Source organism: Rattus norvegicus, chromosome 3 (genome assembly GCF_021556685.1).
Source record: "Rattus norvegicus strain SHRSP/BbbUtx chromosome 3, alternate assembly SHRSP_T2T, whole genome shotgun sequence".
NCBI lineage: Eukaryota > Metazoa > Chordata > Mammalia > Rodentia > Muridae > Rattus > Rattus norvegicus.
Genome location: NC_141536.1, coordinates 150,302,380 through 150,328,363, shown reverse-complemented (window position 1 = coordinate 150,328,363; position 25,984 = coordinate 150,302,380). Strand labels below are relative to the sequence as shown.

At 39.9% G+C, this 25,984-nt stretch overlaps 1 protein-coding gene across 16 annotated transcripts in view; it reads left to right on the top strand.

Annotated features, from left to right (window-relative positions):
- The window catches only part of Ptprt (protein tyrosine phosphatase, receptor type, T), a 1,095,890-nt gene that overhangs the window by 750,669 nt on the left and 319,237 nt on the right, over positions 1 to 25,984 (top strand).

Genomic DNA, 25,984 nt, shown 5'->3' with positions numbered 1-25,984 from the left:
CCCTGGAACCTGGGAATCCACTGGAGAGAAGCTTATATTCAGATCCACAGGAGTCCTAGGATGACAATACCCAGGGTATAAGCTTGGACTTACTAGCCATGCTTTGTTAAGTTTCTTTCAGTAAACTGAGAATATGTTTTTGTCCAGAGAAAGTGCACCTGTGACATTTGGCTCCAGCTGGGAGAAGCAACACTTTCATTGTTGAGACTCGGGAAACCTGGATTGTACAAAGTCACAGTAGCAACAAAAATGTCTTCAGGGGTAAAGAAAGTAAGGCTCTTTTAGGTTGCTCATCTCAGAAGGTGTGGGTTAGGTCACTGTTGCAGGTGCTCAATGAACCAAGATTGATGGGGAAGCTGTTGAGTGGAAGCCTTGTGCAGGCTTTAGATCCAGGGGAACAAATTAGCCATTTGTATTGATACAATGTAACAATAACAACGGAAAATGAAAACAATCCCAGTCACCCAGACTCTCCCATTTTTCTTTTCCCAATTCCTGCTATTCCTTGTCTCCTCGCATATGAAATTTTTATGTACTTGTAATTATTGCATCTTTATAATTTTAAATGCATTTCTCTCACTTAAATTATACTGAAGTTATATCATTAGCATTTTAATGGCCACATAATGTCCCATCAAGCTCACTATCACACTTTATTTAACCATCCCCTGTGACACTCACATAGCCTCCGGCGTTTCCCCTTTACAAATGAGGTTTTCATGGACAAGTCCAGGAGGTCGTTTGTTTGTTTGTTTGTTTGTTTGTTTGTTGTTTTGTCCTACTATCAAATTATTTCCTTTAAAGAAGTTTCCAGAGAGGTTATTCTGGTGTCAAAGAACATAACCATTTGGTATTTCTCTAAGTTGTTCTCTGCCCATCAATATCACACAACATCAAGCCCATCCTGATAAAGAGGGCTCTAACTGTAGCCCCTACTTCAGGAAGTGAGGTAAGGCTAGTGGATTCCTGGGAACAAAGTAATGTCTGAGGCCGGAAGTTGGATCCACAGCGAGGATATGGTAGGAGGAGCAATGGATGTCATATAAAAGGAGAAAACAGCATCTACGTTTGTAATAAACTGTGGGCATTGCTCTACTCTTTCTTCTATCCCTCTCTTTGTTTGTCAGTAAACAAAACCTTAGAGGCTAAACATTTTGAAACACTATGGGAAGGAAGCACCCAGCATAACAAGTTCTTTCTTTATATTTTTTCCTTAATACATTCTTGAGCTATGTGTACACACATCGTTAGATTTGCAGTCCACTATAAATCCAGCATGGTCCTCTCTGAAGAGCCTTAACTACCTCTGCAGTGACTCCTCTTCCAAACCAGGTCCCATTCACTGAAACCAGGTTACCTTCACTGACTCAAGTGAGACATACTTCCTGGGACCCATCGGTGATCCCATCTACCCAGGGCAACTTGTCCTTTGACAAGGTGTATGTGGCTAGGGCAGAGCTTGGTGGAAAATAATTGAATAATAGGAGGATGAGCTACAGCCTAGTTTCCCATGTAATGGGAGGTGATCAGACCCTTGGCTCTGTGTAAGTTTATGCAGGGTTGCCTGACTCCAAAGGGAATCTGGAGATTAGTGGAAAAATAAATAAATAAAGAAAGAAAGAGAGAGAGAGAGAGAGAGAGAGAGAGAGAGAGAGGAAGGAAGGAAGGAAGGAAGGAAGGAAGGAAGGAAGGAAGGAAGGAAGGAAGGAAGGAAGGAAGAGCATGCCTGATTGAGCAGGAGCAGATGCTCGGGCTAATATTAACCCAAGTTTGGGCAAGCTACGAATTACCTAGAGGAGGGGTGAAGCAGCCAGGTTCAATACTAGTCAGCAGAGCAATCTTTTCTACTCTTTCTAATCCCTCTCTGTCCACAGCCCCAGATACACCACTTCACACCAGGGATGCCATAGCTCTCGACAACCCTACATGTCCTAGAACCTCTACATCTATGAAAGAGGCCACACAGGGGTTTGTTTCAAAACTATACAAGTACCGTCAGTTTCTTGAGGCACTTTATGCTCTGGTCACAGACTAGAGTAGCTTTCAGAAGTAGGATAAAGGGAGGAGTCCTGCTATTCCTCAGAGTACTAAGGCCACTGGCAGAGGTCCCTCAGCAGTTCCAGTGAGGTGACAAGTAAGGTAAGCATAGTGTGGAAAGGGGAGGAAATAACAAAGTGTTAACAGGGACTCACCCAGATAAAGAGAATGGAGGCTAATTATTTTCCTTTTAGTCCTTGTGTTCTCTGTCAGTCTGTCTTTGTCACTGTATATCTATCTTTTTTCTATCATCTAGCTATCTATCTTTTATCTATCTATCTATCTATCTATCTATCTATCTATCTATCTATCATCTATCTCCCACAAAACATGTATGTTGTTTGTAATTAAAGCAAAGAAGTTTTTGCGTTGGGGTGAAGGAATGTGAGAACGTTAGATGGAGCATAAGGGAACAGCTTCATTTGAGCAGAAATGAGCTCAGTGCTCTTGGCCGAGATAACCCAAACTGGGGATTCAGTGAGAAATATTCAAGTTCTCCCAAATTGTGTTCACACAAGGGCCCTGCCTTAGCATCCAAGTTATGTGCATTGGTAACCAAATTATCTGTAATAACAAAAATACCAGACAGTCACACGTACAATATGCAAACTTGTATTAGCATTCAAGGGCTGCCATCCCAAAATAGCACATGCAGGATGGCTTTAAACTACAGACGTGTGTTTTCCAAACTCTGTCGTCTGGAGCCTCAAAGTCAAGGTGTCAGCATTGCCTGATTCCTCTGGGTGTAGCAGGGGGAGTACATCATGCCTCCTTTTTTTCTTAATAGATTAGTATATTATACAAATTATGATTGTTTATTCGTTTGTGTGAGAGGGGTGGTGGTGCATGTGCAGAAGTCAGAGAGCAAGATGTGAAAGTTGATTTTCTCTTTTTACCATGAGAGACCCAAGGGTGGAATTCACGTTATCAGGTTTGGAGTCAAGTGCCTTTTCCCACTGTGCCATCTTGCCAGATTAGGAATTCTTAAATATATATTTAATGTTTTTAGAATTTCATACATTATGTATCTGTACATAATATATGTTTTGATTATATTCTACCCCTCCCCATATTTCCTCCCAGACCCACCCCACTACATTCACACTCTTCCTACTTCATGGCCTCTCATTTTCTTTCTTATAACCCACTGATAGTACTTCTGTTTATACTCCTTTTGTTCAGAAGAAATAGAAACATACATATACTTCATATTAGTCTGCAGCAGAGATTACTAATAACATACTGTGGTCAAAGGGATCCCAGTCAATTCTTTAACTTCCCTCATTGCCAGACTTGGCTCTCCTTGGCTTGTGGCCACATCCCTCTAGCTTCTGGCTCATCCTCACATGCCTTTCTCCTATGCATCCATCTCTTCTGTGCCTACTTTCTTTTCTTCATTTGAGTGCTACTTGTATTGCACGAAGGACCTCCCTGGTGGCCTCATTTGAACCTTATTACCTAGAAGGGCCTCACTTCCCAAAGCACATAGTTCAACGGACAATGAAAACCCACTCCAGCCATTCCCTTCAGGCTCACTAGTGAGACTTGTGTGTACAAGTGCAGACCAACTTCCTTTCTCTGCAAGCTCTCTTGATCCCATCCACACACTTGTTATTGCCTTCTGACCAAGACATAAACACTCATCAGTGGCTTTTTACACAGTCCTACTTGGGTTTGCTTGTCCCTTTAAAGCTATGAACATCTCCTTCACACAAGGCTTGAGCAGCAGAGGAGTGGCCAGCATCTTTCCCACATATCCTAAGGAGGCCAACATATCAACTCGGACCATCCCAGTCTGCCCGCCATCTGCCTATATGCCCATCCCTCTTGGTCCTTGCCTGATACTTCAGTGTCAGAAGAATTAGGAAGAGAAATGATATGTAATTGCATAGGAGCAAAGGCTAAAAATAAATTGACAAGATTAATTCTAAGAGGCGGGCAGAGAGGAAGAATGAGAAAAGAGGAGAAAAGACAAGAGGGAAAGGAGTCCCATGGGACTAGTACCCTAGCTTTGAGTTCTAAGGTTTGCATCCAAACCAGGTATATGTGGGTGAGAGGGCACAGAGGGGGGAGTGACAGGGACAGGGGCACAGTGTTCTAAGAGGAGATGATTTGCTTCAGAGTGATGGCAATAAAAAGAATGTTCCGGTTTCCCCCCAAATTCTAACTCCTGCTGTTCTAGCGACTGCAGGCACCTGGGAGGTCACTGCTAAGGTTTCTTCTGAGAAAGCAGAGGAGTTCGGGTCTTGTTCTACCCCTGCTGAATGGGCTTTATCTCAATTACGCATACTGAGCAAGACAGAACTACATAGTCTAGTTCAGGGTCATCACAATGAAAAGCAGGCTCTTCATAGTCTCCCTGTGGACTCAAATGGGAAAACCAGTCATTCAGTCATTAACCTGTTTCTTCAACATTCAGTGAACACCTGTGGACAGCAAACTGTCTCAGGCAGCTGGGTTATATCAGTCTGCAGCAGAGAGTACTAATAACAGACTGTGGTCAATTAGTCACCAAATTCTCTCCTCTAAGCTCAGGCTTCAGTTTCAGTAAGAGGAATCTCTCATGAAGTCTTGGTAAGCTTTCATTCTCAAAGGCAAGGAAGGCAGATTGGTAGAGCATTGAATGGCCCTCCACCTCTGTCACCCCAAGATCAGATGAGGTGTCCTCTTGCCAGGATGGTCACTCCTATGAAAACAGGCAGTACTAGTTCAATGCCTTTTTCTCATCTACCTCATCATTGAATGCTAACACAGGCTGCAGCTGAGAACCCGGGACTCCTTTTTTCCACCAGGATAATCGGCATTGTCTCTTATCTCATGATTTAGACATTGGTTCCAAGGATGAGCTGATGGCGCTATTCTTGTCATTCTTTCTTTTATCAGCTGTAAACCACATACTGATTACTTACTATGTTCATTCTCCAGTGTATTTTTTAAATCATTTGTACCTTGTTCCTAGAAGGATTTCAGACTTCCATTCTTCACTGTAAGGATGAAATATTAACAAAAGACATGAATGTGAGGTGTTCTGCTGTCCCTAGTGTGTATCTAAGCCAGACCCCTCTGCCAGTTCTGTCTCTTAAGCCAGAACTATCCAATAGGAAAATATTGTGAACCATGTTTGTATATGAATAGTCTTTAGCGTCTTTACTAAAACAAAAACCAAAGGGAAATCAACAAAATGTACTTTAATCATATTTCACTTACCGCATTCAAATAGTATCAGATATCTGTCATCAATATAAAAGTGTTGATGAGAAATTTGACATCTCCCTTTTTTATGCTAAGATTTAAAAACATGGTGTATTTTACACTCATAGTACATTTGGGCGAAGAGTAACCACACTTTGAAGCATTGGTGGAACAAATTAATGCCCTCACTTGTTCAATATGAACACAAATGTCAGCTGTAGTTTTATGAAAGAAAAAAAAAACAAAACAAAACCCAATGTTTTGTGTAAAAACCATAGGGCTCTTTAAGGGATCAACAAATATTAAGCTTTTCCTACATTTGTATTATTTATCCATTTTGAGGGTGTTAAGGAGGAGCCAAGTGTTAGCCTCAAAATAAAAAACATTTAAAACCTGGTAGGTGCTGTGTTCAATGCTTTTATTAACTGATGTTTCCTTTGCCTTTATGACCTTAATATTTCCATTAAAGTCACTCTCTGTGATGGGTCAAGTTATTTCTCCCTCTTAAAAGACATGGAGAAGCCTTTGCACTTACACCTGTGGGTCTATCTTCACCAAAGAGTCTTTATGGATATAATGAAATCATAATTGTATTGAACTGCTGGATTATGGTTTAGGTTGGGTCCCAAGACAATAAATTCCATCCATATAATAATGGGGAGAGTTGGATGCAAGGACAGACACATCAGGGGTGAACTGTATAACAAGAGAGGCAGAACTATGATTATTGTTGCAGAGAGGCAAGGAATGCACAGGATGCCTAGCAACCACCAAAAGCCAAGAAGAGGCTTCGATTTCAGAGTTCTAGAACTCAGAAGTTCCAGAAAATAGGTTTCTATTGGTCGACAGCAATTGCGTGTGCCCATGTTTTATTAGCTTCCTGCTACTCTTCTCTGCTCCCACACACTACTCATCTCATTCTACCTGGACATTAGCCCCCACCCTTCCTATCACAGTGCTGTCCCAGGTCACCCATGCTTTATACTCCATGGAAACCAGACTGTCCTATAGAGTCCTGGTCCCTGGTACAACAGTAGATGTAAGACTAGGGAAACAGGTCGGTCTGCAAGATTCTGAGCTCCATGTGACGTCTAGCCATGGAGCATGCCTCTGGACATCAGTGTTCTCCTCAGCATAAACTTCTCTATAGACATACACCAACTGTGTGGTCTGGCCAGGGAGATTTGCAAGGGATATTTAGATGAGCCTCACAAAATGATCTTTATCACAGTTGAGCCTCAGAATTATCAGATGGCTTGTTCAAGGGGAAGAGACTGAGGAAAGGAACAGCCTCCTTTGTGTTTGCAGGAAATAGAAAACAGGAAAGAGAGAAGGATCTCCATGAAGTGGGTGGGGCAACCAGCAACTGGGAAAGTAGGATGACAGAGGGCCAGAGGCAGTCAGGACAGGAGTCTGGCTAGCCAGCCTGCTGTCACTGCACCTCAGACCCGGTGATGAGTAACAACACCAGCAATCTGCCAGATGGAATTGAAGCTTCACTCCGACATGGATTTGAATCATTGTACAACATCGCATCCTTTCATAGAAAGCATTCAACTCTCTCCCTGGACAGTTTGGTAGAACTTCTAGGCAGAGCCTTGACCACCTTTTCTCTTTCTGCTAGGGTACCGGTGGATGACCTTTGTCATGATCGCAGCAGCATAAAAGCAAGCTGGCACCTCTAAGACTCCATCAGAGGAAGAATTAAGATAACACTGCAGTTCAACAAATAAAGCTGTTAGAGGTCATTACTCCTGTTGAAGGAGTCTGTTATTCACAGTGATTATCTATCGTGTAGAGTTGATCAGATAACTCACTTTCCTTAGCTTGGTGTTGTGTCAAAATCCCTTGACTCTCATTGCTAGTGTTTACCTTACTTGGTGACTGAAATATTCCATCAAGCCAACAGCCCCTCATCTGCTTACCCATCCATGCCCCTCTTACTGGATACAGTTACCCTAGCCAGAAAATGCTCCTGTCTTGGTAACTTGTGGATCAAGAGCTGACAAAGTCAAAGCAGCCACAGTCGGCCTGAATTATTCAGAGGGCCAGGATTTCATCCATTTAATTTCAGGGCAGTGTGGTGGGCAGCTCTCACACATGGTGAGTTGAAAGGGATTTTTTTTTTAATGTAAATACTGGGATTTGATAGGATTGAGTAGTGAATTATTTGCTGTAACAAATCACCACACTCCTGGTGTCCTAACAGTGTGTGTGTGTGTGTGTGTGTGTGTGTGTGTGTGTGTGTGTGTGTGTAAAACCATTTCTAATCCTTCTAGAAATCAGAGCCTAAATGAAGTTGTCAATGGAACTGGCTTTTCTAGACTCAGCCTGTGACTTCCTCAGAGTCCCTAGTCCTGCCTATGACCCTTGGTTTCTTTTGATTTGCGAATAAATCATGGCAATTTGTCTCCATCACCACCCTGCTCCCTTCTGATGGTTTCCTTTTCCTGTGGAAGGATGCTTGTCACTGGATTAAAGCTCACCTGCTCTGGGATACTCTCCTCAGAAACCCATAACTCACAGGACATCCTCATGTGGTTATTTTTCTAGATAAGTGGTAGAGAATTCTGTGCAGTTGTAATTGAAATCCCAGCGGGTTTATATCGTACCTGCGATAAATTCATAGATTAACTTAGAAAGAATTGATACTTTTACCAGATTGAATTTCTTATGGCTTCATAAAACCTTCTCCATGTCTGACTAGGATTTCGTGGTTTTAGTCACATTTCTTCACATAGGTACTGTCCATTTATTGTTAAGCTTGGGCCTGGGGTCATTTTTTGGTTTTGGTTTTTGTTTTTCCTGGTTTTTTTTCCTATTTATAAAATTGTCTATGATTCGTTTTCAAATTGATCATTATTTCCATTGCATTTCTTGTTTATTTTGTAGAGCTATTAGCTTTTTATATTAATTTCGTAACCAGCCACTTTGGTAAATGGCTCCCTTACTTTTCTAATATGCTTTACAGCTGTTTCACTGTGGCTGACTTGCAAACAATAATGATCTTTTCTCTTTTTTTAAAATCTCTTTTTTAACAATAAGAGTGCCTTTTATATCAACCTCTAGTTTAATTGCTTTGGCAATTATATCTGGAATAGAGGACATTTCCTCTTGTCCTGAATCTAATGGAAAATGCTTGGATTATTTCAACATTAAGCAGGAGGGGAAGATTTAAATATGAGATAGCTTTTTCTTTTATCATGTTAAAAACTAGTCATTTATTTCCATTTTACCAAACCTTTTATCAGGAATGGATGCTGGATTTCTTTAAAAGCTTTTTGAGAAAGGCATCTATTGATATTCAGCTAGCAAATATTTGGTGAATGGTGGAGGCAGGAAATAAAGTCTCTCCCTTCCTGAAAAGCCATGGACCTTGGCTGACAAATTTTCAAAGAACACAGTCCATCTGGGAGGACTGCTTCCGAGAGGAAATGGCCATCTGCAGAGGTGTTTGTGTGCAGAGCCTTGTAGGAGCTGGGAAATACATCAAGCAATGAGATCAGAAACGATCAGGAGATTGTCTCTGTGACTTTCTAATGTGGTGAGAGGTGGAGACACATTTCCTGGCACCCAACCATCTCACAGAACCAAAAATAAGTCTCCTCAAATTACCATGCAGTGTTATTCTATTAGGCTGCTCCATTAAACAGAACTGAATTTTGAAGTTTTATACCCTATACTTATATGTTATGTTTGGCTGAGGCATTTTTTTTCAGTCAGTTTTCCCAGATGTCTACTGAGCCTGTTGGCCTGGCTTTACAAGGGCTTTCTAAATTGTCTGTCCCAGCAGCATCTCTCTGATGGAGGAATCATGTGAGCTTTTATGTCTAAAGGGCTGTAACGATGCCCTCGGAAGAGTCGATATAAAAGATTGAAAGGCTCTCTTGGGATGCAACTGGCATATGTGTGTATGTTTATTGTGTATGGTGGATTCATTTGGGCTTTCCAATTGCCTTTCAGGAAATTTGTTAATTCATGGCTTTCGTTTGTTTAGGTTTTGTGATTTATTGATTGATTGATTGATTGACTGACTGATTGACTAATTGGATGTTGGTTAAGAATAATGCTGAACTCTCGAGTAAATATTATTGCACCCTATCACTTTAAGTTCATCTTTCTTTCTGGTTATTTGCTGTTGTTTCATAAATAAATGTGTGGGTGTGTTTTTAAATTAAGTTTTAAAAGCAATTGCTATAATAAAATGTACCTTTCGTAAGAGGGCAGTTTATCATGGGATCCGGTCATCTCCCTTTTCAGTATGAAGTTGAAGAAGTACAACCAATACACAAGATAAAAAGTATTTGTAACACCCTTAAATGTTCTCAGCGCCTTTGTAATCAACCCCCACACCCCTCTTTCTGGCCCTGGAAACCACTGCCCTGATTTCTGCCCCTAAAGATTTTCTCTTTCAAAAATGACGTGAATGCCCCCCCCCCCCCTGTGTGGAACCTTTTCAATCTTTTTTTACCCTAGGCTATAGAGGTCTCAGGTTTTACTCAGGCTGTGGAGTAAATGTTGCTTACCTGCTGAGTGGGTTCGATCTCATGGAATGGAGTGGGCCTAAATCGAATCAAACAGTCGTGGGTTACTAAATTCTTAAAAAAAAAATCTGCCCCTGAAGGTCTGGAACCTGTATAAGCTACCTAAGAGCTCTATCATTAAGTTACTTCTCCAGTCAGTTTTGTTTTAGTTTCTTCTTACAAGTATTGTGTACGATTAGTTTCCCTTTAGAGAGTACTTTGGCTTTACTCCATATTAGGCATAGTTAAACCAGCTGAATGTTCATTTATTATTTTTATCATTTATTATGTTCTTATTTCCTTAGTATCTTTTTTTTAATCCATGGAGTATAAGTAACATTCGTATGAAAAATTGAAATAGCGATAGTCTTTCCAGATGTATCTCTCTTGTTGCTTTTCACTTGAAGTACGCTGTAGTCAGAAATCACATCCTACCTTACCATGGTTCTTCGAGTCCATGAAGTTTGGATTGTAGCACAGCATCTGGTTTCTCTGGGTGACTTTGCTCAGTGCTCTTGAAAAGACAAGCACTCTACCACCGGCAGGTGGAGTCGCTTAAAATTAATTAGGTGCAGTTGGTTTATGGCTTCTCTCTGATCTTCTGCGACTTAATGATTTTCTCTTGTTTACTCTCTCAAGTTTCCAGTACAGTTGTGGCTTTGCAGATTTCTATTCACAGCTTTGCTTTCCACACTTCCCGTGCTGGGCATCCTTGTATTGCTTTACCTAGCACTGTTACCGTGTGCACCTATCTACTTTATAATCTCATTCACCTTATCAAATGTTAGCTCCTGTATGCCATTGTCTGCAAGGAGGCTTTGCTTGAATAACCTTGAGTGTTACTCTTAATGTATTCTTCTCCTAACTTCTCCTTTGTGAATTTCTCCTCCTGCTTGCCCAAGAATTTTGTTATGCCTTTCCAATCGATGTTTTGGTTTACACGTTGTCAATAATTTATCTCCACTCTTTTGGTTGTAATGAGGCAATGCAATATTCAGTTGTGGCAGTAAAATTTTCATTTTTGGATGGAAAACAATAGTTATTCTTTTCTGAAATTTCTAGGACAAATTTTGATTGTATTTGTTTGTGTATTTCTACATTTATAATTGTTTTTTTTTAACTTACCGAGGCTCAGTCAGTTTGTAGAATTAAACAACTTTTCTTTACACCCAAGTAGGAAAATGGTCATGGCAGCTGTAGACGATAAATGACAATATGTATCACTGTGTTTTAATAATACTTTACTTACAAAAAAAAAATAAAGGCAGGCTTCAGTCCTTGAGTCAAGCTCAACATGGAAACAAAGGAATCAGTGATCATCTAACCTGAATTCTTAGTTCTCTTCTGTTTCATTTCATTTTTATATCCTGAAGCTAAATAAGATAACAAAATAAGATCTAACCACAGTGTTGTGATTTTAAAAAGCACTAGTATGATTTCCTATTTTACTATGCTACAGAAGGATGCTTTCACGGATATATACATTGGATGTTGAATGATTCCGCAGTTTCATATTACCTCATTTTTCATTAAATGACTTCCGGCATCCTGTTCATTCCTTTATAGCATAAGGAACTGTTAAAGCCTCAGTTCCTTCAGGTAATGCTTTCGTGTGACCTTTCTCTGGATTGTAGTCCAGTGTGCTGTTTCCTTGTGCTGTCACAGTTCCAACAGTGGAGATTTACTGGATCGGATCTATCGGTGGTGCGGTTCCCATGTATCTCTCGATTCTCAAATGTTGAAACTTAGTCATTGATGTGACAGTGGGGAGGTAAAGTCTCAAGAAGTGAGTCATGAAGGGTTCTTATCTCATGAGTCAGAGCAGTACTTAGAGAAGGGACATGAAGGGCTCTTGCTCCTGCTTCTATGAGAGGACTCAGCAAGAGGAGCCATACAGGGAATGGAAGAGTGGGCCTCATCCAGGGCATACCACCACCATCCTGAACTTCCTAGCTTCTACTACTACAAACATACATATTTCTCTTGTTTATAAATTACCCAGTTTCCAGTCTTTTGTTACAGCAGCAAGGCAGATGGAGGCGACCACATGGATCTTTTTTTTCTTTATTCTTCCATGATTGAAAGATCATTGATTTTAATGATCACTGAAAGATCAACTGATCTTGAATGCTGTATGTTTTGTAGTTTAGGGGATAAACCCAGGGGTCTTGTGATTTTAAACAAGTCATCAGTTCCCCAAGTCACATCCCCAACTCTGTTTCTTATTGGGTTTAGTTCTGTGATCACTCAATGTATTGGTGGTAAATAATGTATTCGTAATGTGAAATAAGAATTTCAAGATACATTTAACACAAAGGGCCCAGTTTTCCATCAAAGGAAAGGAGAGATATTTTACTTTTATACCTTCAAGATCCTCTAAATACATTTCCTAATTTTTCTATCTGCAAAATATTTTTTTCTTAAGAAAAGATCATCTCAGATATTTATAAATCTTTCTCAAGTAAAAATGTCCATGGGTTCAACTAAGTGAAAATTGCATTTTAGTTACTTACCACATAGTCATAGAATCCTAAAATTTCTATTCTGTTCTACTGAATTTTTACTTGTTCTTGGGCAGACAATATAATTTGATTGTCACTTTAAAGAGAAATGGAGTCTCCCTGCTTTCCATAGCTCTATGGATAGTCTCACACATAGATTGTTTCACATAGACTTTAATATCACCCAGAAGTTAATGTTAGGAATGAAAATCATTAAGATTCTGAATGAATTTCTGATCCATCCATGTATTGACTTTGGAGGTATTGATACATTGACAATGTTGAGCCTTCTCATTGAAATGTATGGCAATCCCTGATTCTTATTTTGGGTCATGGCCATAAATTTTCTATTCATACTAATTCTAGCCAGAAAAACTATTGCTATATAAATTCCAATAGTTTTATAGGCTGTCCCAAAGTTTCTAAGTTTATAATCACACCATTTGCCAATATTCACATATGTGTATTCTGTTTCTGTATTTTCCTGAGCATTTTACTTACTGCTTAATGCATTGGCTTAAGCCATGAGAATAATGCAAAATAGACATTGAAATGATGGCCTATCTCATCCATAGCTTTAAAACAGCTTCAATGGTTTACATCTTAAACTTGATGTGTACTGAAGGTGTTTTAAAAGCCTTTTTTACTCTCAGTGCCATTCAATCCCTGTTTTAGTTTAAGTTTTCATTAAGTGTATTTAACTGGATTTTTACCTAGTTTATCTTGACAAATCCATCAAAGAAGACTTCTGTGACCAATAACCAAGCTCTCATAACTCAAATTTGCCTAAGCTTTTACAACAGAATATATTGGCAGAAGGCCAACTTGATAGAAGGTCTCAAACTAGGTCACCAAGGTCTGGAAACTCTTACAGACTGCCACTGTGGACAAGGGGCTGCAGCAATTCAAGAGTTTATGTAATTCATTTCAAATCCAGGCCTAGGGAAAGAGCTGCTGTTATTATGATGCCTGAAAAATGACCATGCATTTCGCTCACTTTAATGCTATCCTCGTCTCATCTCTGAATCCAGAAAGCATTCTAACCAGGGGAATTTAATACTGATTGGCTGAAGTGTAGATTACAAGCCCTACCCTAAGTTGGGTACAGTGACTTTTGGTCTAAGTCTCCCGAAAGGAGAGGGACAGGTACCTCTCCAGACAAAAGCATTGATGTCAGTTACCAGTGTGAGGGAAGAGAGTGGCTCAATGACATGTCATTTCGGTGTCTATTGATTCAACCATATGGCTTACTGCTGTCTGGTTGTAATGCAAGTGTTGTAATATATCCGCTGATTGTGAACCATTCCTGCAACAATTCTTGCTTAGTCATGATTTATCCTTTTGATGTGCTGACGAATGCCCTTTGCTTAATATTTTCCATCTGTTTCATAAGACAAAATTGATGTCTCGTCTAATTTTTGTTTTGCTTGTGTCATATCTCAAGATCATCTTTGATGCGTAAATGAAGAAGCTTTGATTTAAATGGACTGAGAAGATTTACATATTATCTGCACACGAATAAGAATTTACATATTATCCACTTACTAATGGAGTTACTTTCTTTAAAAGATATATTTTAAGTAAGCTGGAAAAACAGGATCTAGATTTGCTGGGAGTTGGTAAAAGATATTTCAATGACTTTTTAAACTCATTCTGTGGTTTCTCATCTTCTTGGTTCAATTTTGTTTCCTTTTTTTGTCTCTGGGAAAACATTACTCTCTAGTTTCCAAATTTGTTGCTGTGGGTTATACATAAAAATCTCTTTAAAATTATAAATGCATTTAATCTCTTTCCCACTTGTAGTTACAATGTCCTTTTCTTTTTAATATTTTATATTATACTCTTTGTCTTTATTTGTTTCAGCAAAGATTCATTTTTTTTCCTTAAAGGCCAGCTTTATGTCTTAATTGCCTCTGTATTATTTGTCATGGTTTTAAGTTTGTGTAGCCTCCTGATTTTATTCGTTTTGTTATTTTCCCTTAGTAATGTAATGTGGAAATGCTTGGATCACATCCTCCTGGATTTATCTTTTGCTGTGTCTAGGTCTTTGGGCATGAAAATGTCACTCTTCATTTTCTACATATGGTTCACCATTGTCGGTGGGATCTCCTGTATGGACTATGGAGTTAGGATAACGTTTCTTCATGTAAAAAAACAATAAAGATACGATCATGGGAAGATTCAAAATGTGACTTGTAAAACTGCTCCTGTAACAGATCATATTGAAATAAGAAATTTATACACACACACACACACACACACACACACACACGCACATATACACAGAGCATTTATGAATATACTCAGTTCAGTGTACATTTAGTTAAAATGATCACTGTGGCCCTGGAGGATGCGTTGTTGCATAAATGTTATTGTTTTCCTTTGATCTCTGTTTTAGTTGCTCACTCATTGCTGTGACAACATACTCTGACAAAGCAAAGTAGGAGAGAAAGGATTTTTGGGGGTTTGTTTGTTTGTTTTAGATTAGTTGCTTAAAGATACAGACAATCAAGGAGGATAAGATATGTCAGCAGACAGAGAAGACATGGTGGCCTTTCACATCTTACTCCTTTTTGTCACTATACCAAATAATTTTATTAGTGATAGGACACTGCATTCCTCAATAAACATTTTGTTATATTCGATATGCACATGTAAGAACCTCATTTCTGGTACCAGTGTCCCTCTAGAAAACCCCCAGTCCTTCTCCACAAGAAATCTGCAACTTATGTATCTATAGTTTTTATTGAAAGCAGCGTTTTCTCCATATGATATATTCTGGAAGAGGAGGGGAAGGGAAGGGATATATGGAGTGAATACCTAAGGGACATTTGATGGGTCATACGGAAACCCACTACTGTTGAAGCATCTAAACTATATAAATTACTTATATGGAAGAAATCAAAATGGCGTCACCAAAGAACAAAAGAGATAAGGCCCCAACTAGACATCTCTCATCACCAAATGAAACATTCAGTGCCCGAAATGGATTACATCTAATTGAGATGTTGGCTAAAAGGGTCTCATGGAAACCCCTAAACAACTCAGGCAACTGCCGAGGGTTGTTCTGTACAAGCCGATGATAGAGCCCCAATTGCTGAAGATAACACGTATCTTATTGGACATGGAAAATTCCAGATGGTGCCTAACTAGAGCCTTCATCCACTATTGGTTGTTCATATTTTCTCATACACACTGGAAGGAGAGGATGGCCAGAAAGTAGAAATAGGCTACAAAGCCTCAAGGATTACCAAGTGTGAGTCACTTCCTTTAGCAAAGTCCCACAATCCAAAGGGTCTGCAACCTCCCTAAACAATACCATCAGCTGATGACCAAGTATACAAACACATGAACATATGAGAGTGTTCCATGTTTAAAACAACAAACTTTATATGCATATTCATTTTTATTCCATCTGCAAAGTGTAAATATAATAATGCTCCTTAACAGCTGAAAAGATTAAAGTCTCACGCTCAGCTGAATTTACCAAATTTTCTTCATATTTGCAGTAATTTTTGACTCTTGTGCTCTTACATATATTATCCAAGTTATCAATTACAAATGTGGTCTTCATCCCCCGTGGTTGAGTTTCTCATTACTTTAGATCTTTCACATAAGAACTGTTAGGTCTAGAGACATTCTTCAAGCCATGGAGAAGAGAATTGCTGTTCTAAGACGTTGAACACTGAGGCCTCCCCAGAAAAGTTGTCCAAAGTCATACCTCTTGATTTTGATGGACATGGTCTCTCTAACAGACCAAATACTTCAAGAAGGTGCACTAGGATAGAATCATTTTCTATGAAATTATGAGCCTAGCTCACTTAACACGGACCCCCAAATGGAAATCACAACAACAATAACAACAAAATCAGTTTCTGTTGGTTGAGTGTTGACAGGTGTGTGAAGGTTAGTTCTTCACTCAGTGCAAGGACTTGAGTTCTTTCTGGCATCTTCTTGATTTCTCAGGGAATTTCAGTGCTCAGCAGGATCTGATGGGACATCTATAAGTGAGAAAGAGAGAAGGAGTCCACGTGTATCTTTTGAGCCAGGATGGAAGTCAGGTGAGCCTTTCTACCTGTGTCCCAGTAGCCACGAATCATGCCTATGGCCATGGCTGAGGGAAGAGCTTCTTCCAACCATATGCCCAGAAGAACTGTGTTCAGTGAACTCTGGTCAGCCTCTGTTGGTAGAGTTGGGTAGAGAATAGCTCTGAGTCTGAATGTAGAGGGAATAGCCCACATGAACCCAGAATCTGGAGGTCAGGATGGGGCTTCAAATTGGGTGTTGATACTGAGGTAAAATTCTAGATGGCTCAGAATGATGAAGAGGTGAACTCCTATCCACAGGACATGCAAAGTCTAGTACTGCTATAGGTACCAGAGGCAACAGAATGACGCCCTATGTCAGGTGATGAAAACAGGGCACCTGTACCAATAGGTCATTTAGATGGGCTAAAGCAGAGGTAGGGCCAAAACCCGGTTCTCAGACCTAGGCACTTCATTACAGGATTAAACAAGCATTGGTCCCTGTAATCACAAAGTACCTGGTATGTTTGCATGCTGATGGGGATTGAGGGTCAACTGAAGACTTTGAGTCTTAAAGGTTTAATAAAAAGAAATGGACTTCTCTAACACTAAAATTTAAATATGACATCAAATATCTTAACCCATATATCTTCAATTACAAACCATGAAACCTAGAACCCACATTCCACCTTCTGTAAAGCAAGCTCTTGAGAAAAATGTGTATCTGTGTCACCCTAAAAAATTTAAAGTCCAACTTTTAAAATACACTTGCTTATACAGCCAACCACTTAAGAACAACTTAGAATCATGAAAATCGAAAAAACAAGTAGGTTATTAATACTTGCTCAGGATGAAATATCACAAAATAATTGAAATCATTTATTACATGGTGGTTCAGGTATCAAGATTTCAGATTTATGTAACAAAATAAGTATCATGTAAAATAAGTCATATGTAACAAAAATTTGTGTCACGTATGACTGAAACTATGCATGAAAGACGGGGAAGGGGAGAGTAAGTGAGGTGAGGGGCTACCACAGAACATATGGAGTTGCTATCCTGGGCAATCAAACTAAGACTTTTGCCTTTTCTTAGATATGCTCCCTAAATTATGTACTATATACTTAATAGTAAGACAAACGTTAAAATTGCATCACTGTTGTAAGCATTTTTATATTCCTTCGATTTACATAATGAAGATGTATTTCTAATGCACCCACCCTTACGAGGAAATAGAGAAGTACATGCATACATACACACGTACATGTCCATGCATATGCACACCACAGCCCTCCGGAGCCAATGCACAGGCACCATTGGTAACAGATGGTTAGAAACCACATAGGTTTCTAAGCCTCGATGGCCTATAACCCACACTTCATTATCACGTTTGCATTGTTAGAAACAAGATTTGTGTGTGGCCTTTCTTCTTGTCTGCCTGAACCCTACCATTTCATGGATGCTGTATATAATTGGATATAGGTCATTGGGTCAGACTGGATCCTGCTCTGAACTGGGTTAATACTGGATTCTTTGGGTTTTTTTTTTTTCCCCACACAGTCTCTTTTTCTGTTTGTAATGCTTTATCTTCCAGAGGCAAATAGGACATCTTTCTGGAAACGAGCATGTAAATCTCTGCATTTCTCACAAATCTGTTGGTTGCATGCTTGTCTCCTGCCTCTTGGGCCCAATTATCTGAAAATAGGCCCTCATCTGTTTTGTCCCAGGCGTGGATGGTTCCGAATAATAGAAACCCATTCCACCTGGCTTAATCAAGAGAGAAAAGTTTGCGGGAAGCATGGGATGGCTCCTAAGTCTCAAACCAGGGAGAGTGTAGGAAAACCAGCATTAACATGAGAAACTGAGCGGTCAACTCACAACCTCACCTTTCTTTCTGTCCCCTTCGTGCTCCCTCTGTCTTCTCTGGTACCCTGTTTCTTTCAGTCCTCAGTTCTCTCTTCTCTGTCTTCTACATCGTATCTTCTTTACGTGGAATATTGTACCATTCTATATCTCATTCTTTCATGATTGTTCCTAACCTGTTTGGAATGAGACCACCCAGTATATCACAAAGGACATGGCTGTCCCAAGACAAAATGTGTGCTCACCAGCTTTGACACTGACAGCAAGGCTGCCTGGCCTCCTAACACGCTATCATTAAGACAGTGCTGGACATGGGCATTATAACATATAAGTACCAAACTGGTAGTGATCACTGCTGTTCTTTAAAGGGTTAGGCTTGTCTACATTCCTGTGTGGCATTTGATCCAGCTGACTCCCATTGCTGCTGCGTATTATCAGTGTGCATGCACATATGCACATTTGCCTATATGCACTCTTACCTATAAAACAGAGTGTAAAAGTAATATATTTTCTTTATACGATCTCTATTATAGTAAAACGAATTAGAAGAAACATTTTAAAAATGAGTTCTTATTGTATAAAATTACACTCTTACCACTTTTTCCACTTACCAAGCTTCTTAACACCCTGCCAGGGTTTACATCAAGTGTTGGCCCGATTCTGCTGAACTTTCTTAGATGTTGTCTTATCAGGGAATGTTCCGAGTGATGGTATTCAGAATGAGGGGATAGAGGAAGAAATCATTAAGTTCCTGAGAAATTAAACCGGTGATACATTAAAATGCCAAGCCTGATAATGTTTTTAAGTAAAGGTTAATTTACTTAGTATTTTAACATTTATAGTTGAGTTATTCTAAGCTGAAGCATGAGTCAGTCAATCTGCTTTTCTACACTTCTGCTCTTAGATCCCTGTTGTTCTGACAAAAAGTAGATACTATCCTCGTGAGCCAGAAAGTGGTGTGTGTGTGGGGGGGGGGGCATCTTAGGCTTCACCATCTCCCTCACATCCCACATCCACCTCCTTACCAAATATCCCTTATAGCTTCATCCTCTCAGCCTTGCCTTGACTACAGAAATAGCCCATATGGTTGCTACCAATTCTACCTGCTCAAAAATCGCTCAGTGGTTTTCTTCACTTGGGCTTGAACACCTATTGTGACTTTCCAGGCACCGTTTTCTATTTCTATTCTTGGTCATATCAGCATCCTTGTCATGCCCTTAATACACCATAAAAAAATCTAGTTCTGGCCCATGCAAACGCCATTTCCTTTAAAGGATACCCCCTTCTACATCCCTTCTGCCTTTTGCAGTATCCCTTATCCAGTAATATTTGGTTCCTTACGTTGTATTTTTTGACTCGCTCTGAAAGGGGTTGTCCTGTCATTATCTGACTTCTCATCTTATGAATATCTTTCTGAAATGCTTCTCAAACACAGCGGGGATTTAAATACCATCTGCTCTCCTGGCAGAACACCTTGAGGGCAGAAATTGTAGCAGTCACAATTGTATCCTTAGAATCTTGCACAGGACCAGGAAAAAGGGACTCTTTGAATTAAAAGGGATTATTTGAATAAATGAATCAATCAATCGACTGTGTCTGTCTAGATCCATTCTTACTAGGGAGGGGGAAGCCATATATGAGTCCCAAATGGTCTGAGTGATATGCCTAAATAAAACTCCAGCATTTTGCTAAGATGCCAGCGAGCTGTTGTACTCTGCCTTGTAGTCTCATTAATACAGAAAGCATGTAGTCCAACTCAAGATATGCTGTGGCTATGGCTCTGACTAGATGTAGAGGAGACATGACATGCTTTAAGACCCTGTTGTACACTGATATACTCCGGGATGGTGGTCACATTCCAAAGTGAGCAGAGACTGTCTTCGTGTCTGTCTGTAATGACCATCTGGATTCAATTGTTAATGTTCAACCCTATTTGTTGCTAAGGCAACACAGTTACAGGCCATCCTCACTTTACCAAAGGCGATATTGCCAGAGTCATCTTATAAGTCAGATTTGGAAAGACACAATACATTTTCCTGGGTGAAAAGTGATGTTAACGGTGACTAGAACCCAGATAATTGCATTTAACTCAGATTGGGACGATACCTGTGCAAAATGAGTCAGTAAATATATCCCATGCTGCCCAGCTCACAGCGATATCTTGGAACAATCTGGTCATGAGAGGAAAATCAGCCTCTTTCCAATATTCTTCAAAACCGGTTTGAGCCTCAGGATATGCTCTGTTTAGACCATAATTTTCCCAAAGTTGTTTGAGTATCTGGCTTATCCTGGAAGAGTTTATTAGGATACATCATTCTACTCCTATGCAACATCAAAATAAGGGTCTTTTTTGTGAACTCCAGAAATAGGTGGACTTAAAAAGACCCCCACCTTGGCGTTCTCTGTGTATCGCTACCTAAACTTCTTCAGTCGTTCTCCCACTGTCTCTCACTTCTTCGGCACTGGGGGTCCTTTCCTACAGCACTGTCAAGATCAAAGTCACAGTTCTGCAGGCAGTTATCTTGTTGGGTACCATAGTTCCAACCACTCTCATTCTGATCGTGGTGTGCTTGGAAGATGCTGAGATGTAGACTTGCTGATGCTCACAGGATCAGGCTCTTCTATCTCCACCAAGGGAGAAGGCTGACAACCCAAACATGGAGATCAACGCTGCCATGGTTACCAGCTCCATTATCAACATCATGGGATTCATTTAAAAATAACTAAAATAGCTCTGTTTCTTCCTTGTTCTTATTACATTTGGACGGAGGCATGCGTCTCTAAGGCAATCTACATATAAGACACTCCATCCTGCTGACGGAATGCCTCCCCAGATACTAGCACTGTATGTACTATGTCCCTGCTATGACGATCTTGATTTGTATGAGAAACTACAATGATACAGTAATGAACCACTGTGCGTAACGAAGTCCCAGTGGAGCCATGCCACCAGACCCTAGAAAATTCTAGACAAATCAAAAGACAGACCTAATTTGGGTTCAAAACAGGATCCTGAGAGGGCCTTTTTCAATGAGATAAATGTAGTTAATAATTGACTATAGTTATTATGAAGTTGTTAGATTTCACAGTGTTATAATAAAGGTTCTCATGCCCCACTATCACTCTCGCAAGCAAGAGAGTATATATCTTTCTCCATTTCCTTAACTCTGTGCTGATGTAGGGATTCTTTGACTCACAGAACAGGACAGAGATGAAACTGTGACTGAAGAAGGTCTAGAAGCTAAGTCTTAGAGTGTCTGTTTTTACCCTGCTGATCCCTAGGGTAATTTTGTAGAGAAGCTGGGTCTTCTCTTCTAGTACATAGGGCTTGTCAAAGCTTCCTAAGGAACAGTCAGTGTCTACTGCCAAGCAGGAGTGAGGCTGTCTCAGAGCCTCCTTCAAGTGACAGGTTTCTGAATGATCCCAAGCAATTCAAGCACAGTAGCCTATGCAGCTGGTTTACAGGATGATAAATCACTATCATTTGAAGCCACTAAATGTTGGAATACTGACTGATAATCTGATTTGGTCTTATATTAAAATATATAAATGGAAAATTATCACCCATGATCTTTCTGTGTAGGCATAATTATTATTATTAAAGTTGACTTTCTTCCAGAATTTTAATATTCAAATCAAGACATACGCAAAGAGGCTTTGTTCTTGTTGACATACGATTGGAATTCTGCTGTACACGCTGTCTGAAAACCTGTATTTTTCTTGTAATAATATACTCATCACTTTCATATCTCATAATTTTTTACATCATTTTAATGACTACATAATACTCCATCATTGTATTATATATAATTTACTTAACCAGTGCCTGTTATTGGGTCATTTTGACTATTATACTTAATACTATAACGCACATAATTTTTTGTACAGATAAATGATAATCTCCAGTAATACATTATGGGTACTGCTGCTTAACAAAACATTTTAATTTTACTTCATTTTATCCATGAGCTTAATGAGAGTTTTACATGTTTGTTGGCTATTTGTTTATCTAGTGTTTTGTTAAGAAATGACCCTTGTGTATATTTACCCTATTTTTAAACAATTTGTTATGGAACACAGACACATACACACACACACACACACACACACACACTATGGAAGGATACCACAGAACATTGATATTCAAACTAGACAAAGTGGGTCACTCTCAATCCTTTTCTAGCTATTGGGCACAAAGTATATTACCTACATTTTTCAAACCTTGTTTTCCTTATGTGGGGACCTAGGATCTATTGCCTTAGATTGTTATTTTGGTGATTTAAGAAATGTTCGACAATATAAGTGATACAAACTAAGTATCCAATAAATACTATCTTTTATATGTGCTTGCTTTACAAAACCAGGCCATGCTATGTTGCATTTTTGAAAGGATTTATATAATTTATACATATGTGTCAGTATGTGGATATGTGCATATTAGCCCACGGAGGCCAAAGATATATAGGGGGTGGGATTTGCTTTACCCTTTGGAAGCAATTGCTTGCCTGCAAATGAGAGGATCTTAGATGAGGGGATGCTGTCCTATTCAGTGTGGTGTGAGGGAGGTCGCAGCACCTGTCTCATAGGAGAGCAGCCTGCTTAAGGGAATACAAGGAAATCTAGGTCCACAATGATGTGTATATGTATATGGGGCACTCAAGCCATGATGGTTGCATGAGTAGAGGCCAAAGGACATTAGAAAGTCCTGGGATTGGTGGCAGGTCCCTTTACCCACTGAGTCATTTTACCAACCTCATTTTAAAACACTGTCATGAGTTGTTGCATGGTGACTTATGTTTGTGATAAGAGCACTTGAAGAAGACTGTGGCAGGTGGTATGACATGAATTTGAGGATAAATTGGGCTATATAGTGAATTCCAGGCTGGTCTGAGGTACAGAATGAGACCCTGTCTCAAGACTCAGATTATTTAAAATGAAAAGTCCTTATTCGATTGGGTGATGATGGTGCGATAGAAAATAAAGCATGGAGATTAGGGGAGGGTGTAGTTGATCTGTTGTGTATGGAACAGTGTCTGTTGTGGTTTGATTCTGTTTTGTTTGAGACAGACTCTTCTGTAGCCCAGCATGAATCTAAACTCCTGGTCTTCCTGTCTCCCTACCTTCCAAGTGCTGAGTTTACAGGTATGAGCCTTCAAAGCAAAATTTCCTTATATCTTATTGGCCAGATTTTTGTCACATAACCACACCTGTCACCAATGAGGGCATTATAGAGGTTAGCTGAGATGCTTCAACTTATCCTGTAGATAAACATGACATCACATTTCCTGTGTCTCTAGCCATAAAGAGAAGTATTCAGCTATGTAAGTCTTTTTCTAGAAGAGAAAAGAAGTAAGGCAGAAAGATGCACGGGTTCTGCCAAAGAGAAACACCTTAGTGTGGATTTTGGAAGTAGATCATCAACTCTGTAGCCTGCCTCTTACCCATCTCTTCTGTCTTCATTTCAACTTTGTGTAATACAACTCTTAAAGACCTATAATGTTATCCTAGGATTAAAACATTTTTACTCTGCTTCTCATAAGTTGGGGTAAAATCTTACCTTATGAGTGGTCTGTGGTAGCCATAGCTCATCTTCAGTTGGGATTCCATTGATCTGTAGTCTACTCAATTCTCAAGCACTCAGGAATATAATTTGTCTGGATAAAATATGACTGATATGTTCTTAAAAACCATCATGCTATGCAAAAATTGTACAGTAAAAATATCCACAGGGCCTAAGGGGGTAATGGAGTTAGAGACAAAGTATAGAAACTTTCAGTGGTCAAATTCCCTCTCTTAAAAGGAAAGAAAAAAATCACTAGTAAAAGAGTCATGGTTTCAAATACAATTAAATAATTTAAAAGTGGGGGATGGAGAGATGGCTCAGTGGTTAAGAACTGGCTGCTCTGCCAGAGGTACTGAGTTCAGTTCCCAGCAACCACATTCTGGCACGCAGGCAGAGCACTCAAAGACATCATAAATGGATCTTTTAAAAAAATAATTTAAAAGTGCACACATGTAAATACACGTGGCACTTTAGGTTGAAGACTGCTTGAGATTTGCCTGTAAATGGGAATGCTGAGTTACCGTTTCAGACTGAGTGTGAAGTGGTGAAGGAAGATGGCAGGCTGGAGCCAAGGGGTCAGAGGTCTTGGGCGGTGTGTGCACATTTCTATGTTTCTACAGATGTGGCCCCTCTGGACTGCGGTGTTTTCCAGTTGTTACTGTTTCATTCCCTCAGAATGGTATACACTCTGGCACAAATGCTATGTCCTCGTTACGTGTTATAACAAAGAGAAATCGCAGATGAGCTTTATTAGAAAAGTCTACCAATCACAGGAATGGGGCATGCTCAGCCGGGGAAGTGAGAGAGTGATTAAGGGGAGGTAAAGCATTCTAAGAGACAAAGTGATGAGGCCTTGAAGAGAGAGAAAGCTACTGTCCTATCTAGTGCCTGGCTTCTTGGCACACACAATCATGTAGTATAGAATTTCCCCTACTTACCCAACCTACTTGGCTGCTAGTCCTACAACCATTCCAGTGGTGCACTTCCTGGAGGAAAGAAACACCTTTATCACTAATGAATGGACCCAGAGAAGAATCTGGGAGTCTTTCAAAAGCTTCACAGATAATTACTGCATGCTGTGCCCTTGTCTAATCAGACTACTGTATAACTCTCCATTCTTCATCAAATCTAAGCATAAATTACACTGCCATCTATGTCTTTGCACCTTCATTTCTAAAGACTCTTTGTCACCCAAAACTTTCACTAAATAATTGTCTGTGGCTTTCTCTTACTGGTGTGTCTTTTGTTTGAGATTCCTTAGCCAGGAACCTAGCACATCCAGGAAAGAATTCTATTTTTTTTCTGAATGAAGAAGGCAATGTCTTTTTTTTTTCATCTTTATTAACTTGGGTATTTCTTATTTACATTTCGATTGTTATTCCCTTTCCCGGTTTCCCGGGCCAACATCCCCCTAACTCCTCCCCCTCCCCTTCTTTATGGGTGTTCCCCTCCCAATCCTCCCCCCATTACCACCCTCCCCCCAACAATCACGTTCACTGGGGGTTCAGTCTTAGCAGAACCAAGGTCTTCCCCTTCCACTGGTGCTCTTACTAGGCTATTCATTGCTACCTATGAGGTTGGAGCCCAGGGTCAGTCCATGTATAGTCTTTAGGTAGTGTCTTAGTCCCTGGAAGCTCTGGTTGCTTGGCATTGTTGTTCACATGGGGTCTCGAGCCCCTTCAAGCTCTTCCAGTTCTTTCTCTGATTCCTTCAACGGGGGTCCCGTTCTCAGTTCAGTGGTTTAATGATGGCATTCTCCTATGTATTTGCTGTATTCTGGCTGTGTCTCTCAGGAGAGATCTACATCCGGTTCCTGTCGGCTTGCACTTCTTTGCTTCATCTTATCTAGTTTGGTGGTTGTATATGTATGGAAGGCAATGTCTTAATCTACTCTGCTACCCATGCCTGTCTCCATCACATTCTGTCTACATATCACACCCTTGAGTCAGTCACTGTTCTTGTCTGTGGAGGATGCCCTTTCCTAGTTCCCAGGGTCCATTCAGGCTTTCCCCATCTATATTGTGAGACCCTGAATTTCTGGGGGTATGAAAAGAACCATGTGATTATGATCACATAACAATCTTTTCTAGAAGCCCCATATAGTACCACTTGCATCTGTGGCCTCTCACTTTCTTCTGTGTCAGGCCAAGTGAAATGCTGGTCACTGCCAAATAGTAGTGATATTTTTTTAAAGAAAAGATAAAAACTTGTGGTTTGGGGTAAGAAAAATGAAGCAGATTTCTTTGAGAAACCATCAGAAGAAAGATTAGCAAACTCTGG